Here is a 12,035-nt window from a genome sequence, read left to right as displayed (position 1 = left end):
ATTTGACATGCCCAAGTTCAAATTTGACATGTCTAGGATCAATTTTAAGATGCCCAAGACTGTAGGCTTGTGATTTCATGCCAATGCCCAAGATTCAATTTGAAATGCCTAGGATCAATTTTGAGATGCCCAAGTCTGTAGGCTTGTGCTTTCGTGCCCATGCCCAAGATTAAATTATACATGCTTAGGAGAAATTTTGAGATGCCTAAGACCACAAGCTTGTGCTTTCATAACCATGCCCAAGATTCAATTTTACATGCCCAAGTTTAAATTTGACATGTATAGGATTAATTTTGAAATGCCTAAGACCGTAGGCTTGTGCTTTCATGCCCATGCCCAAGATTAAATTTGAAATGCCTATGATAAATTTTGAGATGCCCAAGACCGTAGGCTTGTGTTTTCTTGCCCATGCCCAAGATCGTAGGCTTGTGCTTTCGTGCCCTTGCTCAAGATTCAATTTGACATGCCCAAGTTCAAATTTTACATGTCTAGGATCAATTTTTACATGCCCAAGACCATAAGCTTGTGATTTCTTTCCCATGCCAAAGATTCAATTTGAAATGCCTAGGATCAATTTTGAGATGCCCAGGACCGTATGCTTGTGCTTTCATTCCCATGCCTAAGATTCAATTTGACATGCCTAGGATCAATTTTGAGATGCCCAATACCGTAGGCTTGTGCTTTCACTCCCATGCCGAAGATTCAATTTAACATTCTCATGTTTAAATTTGACATGTCTATGATCAATTCTGAGATGCCCAAGACCGTAGGCTTGTGCTTTCATGCCCATGCCTAAGATTCAGTTTGACATGCCCAAGTTTAAATTTGACATGTCTAAGAACAATTTTGAGATGCCCAAGGCCGTAGGCTTGTGCTTTCATGCCCATGCGCAAGATTCAATTTGACATTCCCAAATTTAAATTTGACATGTCAAGGATCAATTTTGAGATGTCCAATACGGTAGGCTTGTGCTTTAATGCTCATGCCCAAGATTCAATTGGACATGCCCAAGTTTAATTTTAACATGTTAAGGATAAATTTTGAGATGCCCAAGACCGTAGGATTATGCTTTCGTGTCCATGCTCAAGATTCAATTTGACATGCCCAAGTTCAAATTTTACATGTCTAGGATCAATTTTGAGATGCCAGAGACCGTAGGCTTGTGTTTTCGTTCCCATGCCCAATATTCAATTGGACATTCCCAAGTTTAAATTTGACATGTCTAGGATCAATTTTGAAATGCCTAAGACCGTAGGCTTGTGCTTTCCTGCCAATGCTCCAGATTCAATTTGACATGCCCAAGTTTAAATTTTACATGTCTAGGATCAATTTTGAGATGCCCAAGACCGTAGGCTTGTGCTTTCATGTCCATGCCCAAGATTCAATTTGACATGCCCAAGTTCAAATTTGACATGTCTAGGATCAATTTTAAGATGCCCAAGACTGTAGGCTTGTGATTTCATGCCAATGCCCAAGATTCAATTTGAAATGCCTAGGATCAATTTTGAGATGCCCAAGACTGTGGGCTTGTGCTTTCATGCCCATGCCAAAGATTAAATTAGACATGACCAGGAGCAATTTTGAGATGCCCAAGACCACAAGTTTGTGATTTCTTGCCCATGCCCAAGATTCAATTTTACATGCCCAAGTTTAAATTTGACATGTATATGATTAGTTTTGAAATGCCTAAGACCGTAGGCTTGTTCTTTCATGCCCATGCCCAACATTCAATTTGACATGCCTAGGATAAATTTTGATATGCCCAAGACCGTAGGCTTGTGCTTTCTTTCCCATGCCCAAGATTAAATTGGATATGCCCAAGTTTAAATTTGCATGCCAAGGATCATTTTTGAGATGCCCAAGACCGTAGGCTTGTGCTTTAATGATCATGCCCAAGATTCAATTGGACATGCCAAAGTTTAATTTTGACATGTCTAGGATAAATTTGGAGATGCCCAAGTGATGGTTTTCCAAAATTTGTTGTAATAATGGTAAATAATAGGTTCTTTTCAGACTTGTGAAGGAAAGAATTTTTAGATTTAAATAAATATTGCAAATTTGATTCAAAAAGTGATGTCAAGATTTTGGAGAAACTGGGGCTAAGGGTTCCAGTATTCTATGAATTCCAAAGTGATATTATTATTATTATTATTATTATGCAATTTCCCATTTAAGTGATTCTAATTATTGCAAAAATAGATTTTATAAAAGAGCAATTGTAAGTTGAAAGCATGGAATATCAAGAACTCAAAGTTAAGCATATACCATCAATTAAAATAACAATTGCTTAATAAAAATCATTGGAAAAACTCTTTTGTTCTAGGCAAAAAATCATAATTTAAATTGCATAAATTATTTAAAATAGAAATTACCACTTTTTCATTGTAAGAATAGCTTCCTCCGTCGCCCCAGAGGATGGGTTTAGCTCCTCATATCAATAATGGTCTCAAAAGATTGGTCTATGGCTCAAAAGATGATCAAAAAAGTGAAAAGGTATGAAACTGTGAGTTTGTAACAGTTATAATTGTTACAAAACTCGATGTAACGGAAGAACGAAAGTGAACTGTTGCAAACTTTATTAATTGTTGGAATAATTGTTACAAAACTATTACAAAGAGTTTGGATTTGAAAGTTTAGGCCACGGTTTCTGCGACTGTTTTCAACTATCGAGTTCACTATTCACCTTCTTCCCCGACTGCAACTCGGCAGTTTCTTTGTAATTTTTTTTCTTTGTTTCTGAGCTTCCCTGAACCTCCCTAAGTATCGACATACCATCTCTGAGTTCCCAACACCCTATATATACTCCACAGGGCCAAAATATCTCGCCATAACTTCATGTAATCTTCCATTATTCTTCACTGTCTGTTTAGGAAATAATTTAGATATTTGATTTCTCCACGAGTTCTGAAGCTGCCAAATTACTATATTTATCTCCTTCACACTCCAGATGGTTGTTAGAGTCATCCTAACATACGCAAACTCATTCCAACTCATGCAAATCCCGTGACAGTCTCCATACAATGACGTGCTCCCTGTTTTGCTCCACAATTTGATTCAGCCAATTCTGGCCCGAGATAACACCTGAAATAGCTTAATATGGTTATATCACATCTTTCCACAAAGTTTCAGCGATTGAATCGCACAAAATCACGTCCAAAAATCGATCGAAACATCTGCCAGTTGAATAAGAAAATTTCCCGCCAAAATGAAAATTCAAATTTTTGAAGATGGTGTCCCCCTATCTGATCCTGGGGGTGCGAATAGCATCTACCTTTTTGGGGTGACCTGGGTTGCCCCTTAGTAATTGAGTGCCCCTTAACCAATGATGAGAGTCCGAATAACAAATGTCCTCCGGGGGTGCTCCGTGCAACTTTTCGAGCCGAATTTTCCAACAATAATTATATTCCAAAAATACCTACAAACACACAAAACACCATAATAAGGATGAAAACAAGTACTAACAATACGAAACATTGAGGACAAATTAGAAACATAAATGCGTCTATCACCAAGACCGTAGGATTGTGCTTTCGTGCCCATGCTCAAGATTCAATTTGACATGCCCAAGTTCAAATTTTACATGTCTAGGATCAATTTTGAGATGCCCAAGACCGTAGGCTTGTGTTTTCATTCCCATGCTCACTATTCAATTCGACATGCCCAAGTTTAAATTTGACATGTCTATGATCAATTTTAAAATGTCCAAGATCGTAGGCTTGTGCTTTCACGCCCATGCCCAAGATTCAATTAAACATTCCCAAGTTTAGATTTGACATGTCTAGGATCAATTTTGAGATGCCCAAGACCGTATGCTTGTGCTTTCATGCCCATGCCCAAGATTCAATTTGACATGCCTAGGATCAATTTTGAGATGCCCAAGACCGTAGGCTTGTGCTTTCATGCCCATGACCAAGATTCAATTTGACATGCCTAGGATCAATTTTTGGATGTCCAATACCGTAGGATTGTGCTTTCATGCCCATTCCCAAGTTTAAATTTAACATTCCCATGTCTATGATCAATTTTGAGATGCCCAAGACCGTAGGCTTGTGCTTTCATGCCCATGCTCAAGATTCAATTTGACATGCCCAAGTTCAAATTTTACGTCTAGGATCAATTTTAAGATGCCCGAGACTGTAGGCTTGTGATTTCATGCCCATGCCCAAGATTCAATTTGAAATGCCTAGGATCAATTTTGAGATTCCCAAGACCGTAGGCTTGTGCTTTCAATCCCATGACCAAGATTCAATTTTACATGCCCAAGTTTAAATTTGACATGTATAGGATTAATTTTGGAATGCCTAAGACCGTAGGCTTGTGCTTTCATGCCTATTCCCAAGATTCAATTTGACATGCCTATGATAAATTTTGAGATGCCCAAGACCGTAGGCTTGTGTTTTCTTGCCCATGCCCAAGATCGTAGGCTTGTGCTTTCGTGCCCTTGCTCAAGATTCAATTTGACATTCCCAAGTTCAAATTTTACATGTTTAGGATCAATTTTGACATGACCAAGACCATAAGCTTGTGATTTCATGCCCATGCCAAAGATTCAATTTGAAATGCCTAGGATCAATTTTGAGATGCCCAGGACCGTACGCTTGTGCTTTCATTCCCATGCCTAAGATTCAATTTGACATGCCTAGGATCAATTTTGAGATGCCCAATAGCGTAGGCTTGTGCTTTCACGCCCATGCCGAAGATTCAATTAAACATTCTCATGTTTAAATTTGACATGTCTATGATCAATTTTGAGATGCCCAAGACCGTAGGATTGTGCTTTCATGCCCAAGCCCAAGATTCAATTTGACATGCCCAAGTTTAAATTTGAATGTCTAAGATCAATTTTGAGATGCCCAAGGCCGTAGGCTTGTGCTTTCATGCCCATGCCCAAGATTCAATTTGACATGCCCAAATTTAAATTTGACAATCCAAGGATCAATTTTGAGATGCCCAAGACGGTAGGCTTGTGCTTTCATGCTCATGCCTAAGAATCAATTGGACATGCACAAGTTTAATTTTAACATGTTAAGGATCAATTTGAGATGCCCAAGACCGTAGGATTGTACTTTCGTGCCCATGTGATAGACACATTTTAGTGTCTGATATAATCTCAATTGTATATATTGTTAGTGCTTGATTTTGTATTTATTTTGGCTTTTTATGTCTTTGTAGGTGTTATTGGAAAAATAAGATTTTGCGGCGAAATTGGCTCGAAAAGTGTTATTTGCGCTCGTGGGAGAAAATCACTAAACGCACCCCTTATTTGGATAAGGGACACTCAATTACTAAGGGGCACCCACTTGTTATTTATAACCAGGATACCCCAAGTGTTAAAGACACCCGACAGTTGGTTAGGGGGAGGTCATCTTCTCCGTTTGAAAAAATAAATTTGGCGGGAAAATGGTTACAACTCTCTGTGTATTTGCTGGTTTGGATTTGGACGAGATTTAACAAGAGATTTTTACGGGAATGGATTTATTTTTTCCTGTTAGTGATGAACATGGATAACATATGAGTTTTGGTCGATTAAACAGGTTTGATTATTGATTTGACGCAAAACAGGTAGTGGTAAGTCTCGGGATTTTTATGTGTCTAAATATGGGAATTACGTGCAACATGAAGAAGATAAATTCCTCCAGGATTCGTATCTTTCGAATAAGGAAAGGTTTAGAAGGGCCCGGACACTGTTCAACGCGTGCAGAAGAGAAATAAAATAAAATATCTTCGAGTTGGGTAAAACAGGAAGTTAGCATATTTTCGGGAATTCCTGTTCATTAAAGGGAAGGTACGTGTGAAGTTAAGAGAGGATATATTCTCGAGAGATTTTACTCTCTGTTTTGAAGAGTTTTAACCAAATCAGAGAGGCGTGAAAGTAAGGAAAACAGCAGGAAGTTACGGAACTTGGGAGAGAAGAAAAAGGAAGATATTCTCGGGATTCATATGACCTGTGGTATATAAATAAGAGGAGAGTATCATAGAAGGGGATTATCGAGTAGTTTGGGGCCTTTACGTAGTTTAGGGGAAGCTCTGGTACGAAGAAATCACACTGCAGAGAAAGTTGCAGCAGCAGGAGGAAGAAGACGAAGCTGAAGAACATTGGACAGACGAAGACAGTCGCAGAATCCGTGGCCTTTTCTTTAAAATTTCAATCACTTTGTAAAAATTTCTATAACAACTATTCAGAGTTCGCAACAGTTCTGTGTTAGGGTACTCTGTAACAGTGGTTCGTAACAATTATATCCGTTACAAACACGTTGTTTTATACCTTCTCTTCTTTTTAATCAACTTTTGAGCAACAAACATGTATTTTGAGCAAGTGGTTAATATGAGGAGCTAAACCCCATTGCTAAGGCGATAGAGGAAGCTATTTTTCCAACAAAAAGTGGTATATTCTTATTTATTTATTTATCGCAATTATTTTTATGATTGTTTTGCCTTAGGTGAAAATTGTTTGAATGATTCTTGTTAAGCAATTGTTATTTGTTTTGATAGAGCATGCTTGGACCTAGGTTTTTGATGTTCTATGCTTCGGATTCACACCTGTTATTTTGAGAATTCACTTGTTGCAATAGTTTAGAATCAAATTGAACGAAAAAATTGCATGAATATGAATATTGGATTAAATCACTTTGAATTTGGAAAATAGTGGAATCTTAGCCTCAGTGTTTCTTTTAGTATTGATATCATCTTTGATTGAGTTTGCTATAATTTTTATTGAGTTTTCTATTTTAATATTAGGATTTAAGTCTAATTAATATCTTTCACAAGTCTGAGAATCGAACCACTTTTACCACTATCTACAAATCACATCAATTTTTGGCGTCGCCGACGCGGACTTGTTTTTAGGGTTTTAGATTTTTTTTTATTTTTTTATTTTATTTTTGTCTTTTTTTATGTTTTTGGGTATTTATCTTGTGTCTACAGGTTCTGGATCATAAAGAAAATTGAGCCAAGGAGTTTGGTGATTTCATAAAGACTTGGAGCTAAAGATTAAAGCAAGAAGAACAGAAAAGAAGACAATTTTTTTTTAGACAATTTTAGTTTAGGGTTTGTTTATTTTATTTAGAAAAAAAAACTGTATTAGGGTTTATTATTTTTGTAATTTTTCTTTATTTTTTTGGAATTTTGGACTTTTGGACTTTGGGACTTTATTTTTTTTATTACCCTACGGAAGGGTACTTTAAATAAAAACTGTTTGCATAGAAGGAGGACAATTACGATATTGTCTCTGCACCTTGGGTTCGTACACTAGACATCGGAGTCAGTGTCCCGAGTCGTCTACAACCGATTCATCCCCCGTCTGGAACGGGAGGTAAGATTCTAAACACTCGCGAATCCCCTGTCAGCGAGTTACTGGACTCCTTCGTATGCATATATGTTGAGGACTGAATACAGACATTTATTTTTCTAGTAAAGATCAAGGCCTGGCCATACAAGATAAGGGTTCGGATTTCATAACCCTTCTCTTCTTTCCCGCTTTAGGAACACGTAACCTACGCGAACCTAAGCCTAAAATTTTGACTAGAACGAGACCGATAGGGTAACGAGCTTAACAGGAAAGTCATTCGAAAAATATTGGTTACTCTTTTAAGCATACTTCGAAGTTCTTGACGGTTTCTGTAAGTTGAATGCGTGACTGCGCCGCCTTGTAATACCGGTGAGGCCTTGGGTATCAAAGCTCCACCGAGCTTCCCTCGCCTCTATTCAACTTACGTTAACTCGGATTGATTCCAGAGGGGTTTGCTTAAATTGTAACGAATTCCCGTTCGAAGGATTAGAAGCTGGTCTAGAAACAATCTAAGTGGAGCCATCATGCTTTTTGTTTGCTAGAAATCAATAGGTTTGATTTGGTTGAGTCGGCCTTGATCTGTGTTTGCTTACCCTTCCAATTTAGAAAATTCTATTGTATGCCTGAACGTAAAAGAGACGCACTAGGTAGATTTGTTAAAGAGAAACCTAGTAGTTCGAAGCGTCTCGATTACCTTAATCTAGAAAGTCCGCTTTTGAAGAGTCTGTTTTTGAACGTCTTTGACTGAGGAGAGAATCCTGTTGCTCCGATAGCGCCAGAAATGGCAACTTTGAAAGCTTTGTTGAATCCAACTAGGACTACCGTCCTTCGTGTATTAAGTTAGCTGAAACGGAGGCACCCTATGAACTGAAACCTGGGACCTTACAGATGCTCCCAATCTTTTTAGGGAAAGAAAATGAAAACCCTTATTACCATGTTAGGGATTTTGAGGAAATTTGTAGTACTCTAAGAATTAGAGGCTTAGATGATGATGCTTTGAAACTTAGGTTATTCCCATTTTCCCTGAAAGATAAGGCCAAGTCGTGGTGTATAGTTTGGACTCCGAGTCAATTGAGACATATGAACAACTTACATCTGCCTTTTTCAATAAGTTTTTCCCTAGGCACAAAACATCGTCTATTAGGACGCAAATATGCACATTTTCACAACAAGAGGGAGAATCTTTATATAGGTATTTGGAAAGGTTCAATGATTTATTATCCCAGTGTCCTCATCATGGTTTAGAAAAGGTTAGGCTAGTTCAGATCCTTTATGAGGGTTTAGATTATTCCACAACGACCATGGTTGAGTCTCTATGCACTGGTGGATTTGAAAACCAAACTGTTGATGCGGCGATGGAATTTTTTAATGAAATCGCCGAAAAAACCCAGCAATGGGAAAATAGTAGGGCACCCCAGAAAACAATTCTTTTAAGTAGAGGAAACGTTAATAGGGTAGAAGGAGGCTATGAATCAGATGCCAAAATTGCTGCTATAGCAAAAAGGTTAGAAGCCTTAGAAGTGGGCCAGACTAGTGGTAGAGTGGAGCCTTTTTGGGAAGGCCAGAATATTGAAGAGCAGGCCAATGCTCTTTATAATAACACTAGATTTGATAACCGTCAAAAGATTGACCCATATTCAGAAACCTATAATCCTGGTTGGAGAAACCATCCGAACCTTTCGTGGTCTAAGGGCCAAAGTCAAGGTCAGTTTAGTAATTCTAATGCTCCCCCAGGTTTTGGCTATACTAAGAATCCTTCAGGACTAGCTCAGTTTCAGAATCAGTCAGATAAGAAAATCCTAAGTTTAGAGGAATCTCTCGCCTTGTTAACTCAGCAAACTGCAAAATTCCAGTTATCCTGTAGAACAGAGTCTACAAGCTAGTAACAGGATAGGACAAGAAAATAGTCAGGCTATTTCCGAGTTAAAAACCCAGGTTGGTCTGATAAGTGATTCTTTGAGAGAAAAAGGTAAGTTTCCTAGTCAAACACAACCCAACCCTAGAGGAGTTCATGAATTAGGTGCAAAACCATCGAATCAATTGAATGCTGTTAGAACCCTTAGAAGTGGTAGAGTTGTAGACAATAAGGTAACCATGCCCGATAGTGAACATACTGTAGTTCACCCCTCAGGATCTCACCTCTCAGGACCAGTAGCTGAAGAGACTGATAAAGTTTCTGATGATGTGAATTCGGTTCCTGAAAGGTCTGATTTTAGGCCTAGAGCCCCATTTCCTCAGCTATTAGTACCAACAAAGAAGGAATCGAACTTTAATGACATAGTGGAGGTTTTTAAGCAAGTTACCATAAACCTTCCCTTATTAGATGCAATTAGGCAAATTCCTGCTTATGCCAAGTTCCTTAAGGATATGTGTACGCGAAAGCGAAAACTTAGCGTCCATAAGAAAGCCTTTTTAGCTAGTCACGTAAGTTCAATCATTCAGAACACCACAACTCCAAAGTACAAAGACCCAGGTTCTCCTACCATTGCTTGCACAATAGGTAACTTCCGGGTAGAAAAAGCTTTACTTGACTTAGGAGCCAGTGTGAACTTACTGCCATTCCATGTATACTTACAGCTAGGACTTGGTGAAATGAAACCTACTCAGATGACACTGCAGTTAGCTGATAGGTCTGTTAAAATCCCTCGAGGTGTTATCGAGGATGTTCTTATTGAGGTCGACAAGTTTATTTATCCAGTGGATTTCGTGGTCCTAGATACCCAACCTGTCCCTGACCCAGAGAACCAGATACCTGTGATTTTAGGTCGCCCATTTTTAGCTACGTCTAATGCGATCATTAACTGTCGAAATGGTGTGATGAGTTTATCTTTTGGTAATATGACTATGGAGATGAACATTTTTAATGTCAGTAAGCAACCTCATGAGCTAGATGACACATGTGTTGAGGAGGTGAACATGATAGAAGCCTTAGTTCAGGAGTCATTACCAAACATCTTGTCTGAAGACCCATTAGAAAGTTGTCTATCCCATTTTGGTTTAGATTTTGACGACGATAGAACTGTTGAACAGGTGAATGCTCTATTAGATTCTACCCCTGTGTTAGACACTGATAGATGGAAAGCTAGGTTCGAACCGTTACCAGTTTCTGAGACTACCCTAATTCCTTCTTTAGAAGATCCCCCAAAGTTGGACCTTAAACCACTACCCGATACTCTAAAGTATGTGTTTTTAGGCCCATATGAGATTTCGCCTGTGATTGTAGCTTCCAATTTGGATAGTGATCAGGAAAGTAGGCTAGTAAATGTACTTCAAGACAATAAAGAATCTTTAGGATGGACTATAGCATACATTAAGGGTATAAGTCCTACTGTGTGTATGCATCAGATTCATTTAGAGGAAGACTCCAAACCTTCTAGGGAGATGCAACGTCGACTGAACCCTAACATGAAAGAGGTAGTTCGAAAAGAGGTGCTTAAGTTGTTAGATGCGGGTATTATTTACCCAATTTCAGACAGTAAGTGGGTCAGACCTGTTCAGGTTGTCCCCAAGAAATCAGGTATCACTGTAGTCCAGAATGATAATAATGAATTAATCCCAACCCGAGTGACCACGGGATGGCGTGTATGTATTGACTATAGGAAATTGAACAAGGTCACAAGGAAGGATCACTTTCCCCTTCCTTTTATCGACCAAATGCTAGAGCGATTAGCTGGACATAGTCACTATTGATTCTTAGATGGCTACTCCGGTTATAATCAGATCGTTATTGCCCCAGAAGACCAAGAGAAAACCACTTTTACCTGTCCCTTTGGTACCTTTGCATATAGACGCATGCCTTTCGGGATATGTAATACCCCTGCAACTTTTCAGCGTTGTATGATGAGCATATTTTCTAATATGGTAGAACGGTTCTTAGAGGTCTTTATGGATGATTTTTCAGTGTTTGGTTCATCTTTCGATGAGTGCTTGCATCATTTGACATTAGTGTTGACTAGGTGTAAGGAAAAGAATTTAGTGCTTAATTGGTAAAAATGCCATTTCATGGTTAAATCAGGAATTGTATTAGGGCACATCGTCTCTTCAAAGGGTATAGAGGTAGACAAATCCAAAGTTGACCTTATTAAGACTTTACAGGTCCCAAAAACCGTAAAAGTTATTAGGTCATTCCTAGGGCATGCAGGTTTTTACCGTCGATTCATTAAGGATTTTAGCTTGATTTCTAGACCTCTTTTCAATTTGCTTGCAAAAGATGTTAAGTTTGTCTTTGATGATGCTTGTTTAGAGGCTTTTGAGAAGCTTAAAACTTTACTCACTACTGCCCCGATAGTCCAGGCACATAAATGGAACCTACCCTTTGATATTATGTGTGATTCTTCAGATTATGCTATAGGCGTCGTTTTAGGACAACGAGAAAACAAATTACTTCATGTGATTTATTATGCTAGAAAAACTCTGAATGATGCCCAAATGAACTACACAACTACCGAGAAGGAACTTTTAGACATCGTGTTTGCCTTGGATAAGTTTAGGTCTTACCTATTAGGTTCTAAGATCATAATCTATACAGATCATGCTGCTTTGAAATACCTTTTATCTAAGAAGGATACCAAACCTAGATTGATTATATGGATCCTATTGTTACAGGAATTTTCCCCAGACATTAGAGACAAAAAGGGTGTAGAAAATGTAGTAGAAGATCACTTGTCTAGGCTAGTGATTAGTTCCCCTAGTGATTCCCTTCCTATAAAGGATAGCTTTCCTGATGAAAAATTGTTCTTTGTTTCCC

General features: G+C 38.4%; 1 pseudogene; it reads right to left on the bottom strand.

The window, feature by feature from the left end:
* Positions 1–8,431: 8,431 nt before the first annotated feature.
* On the bottom strand, positions 8,432–8,531 carry LOC113276774 (annotated as a pseudogene).
* Between the last annotated feature and the right edge of the window lie 3,504 nt (positions 8,532–12,035).

This window comes from Papaver somniferum, chromosome 4, assembly GCF_003573695.1.
Source record: "Papaver somniferum cultivar HN1 chromosome 4, ASM357369v1, whole genome shotgun sequence".
NCBI lineage: Eukaryota > Viridiplantae > Streptophyta > Magnoliopsida > Ranunculales > Papaveraceae > Papaver > Papaver somniferum.
The sequence above is the reverse complement of the archived record's forward strand: the minus strand, read 5'-3'. Positions and strand labels throughout refer to the sequence as shown.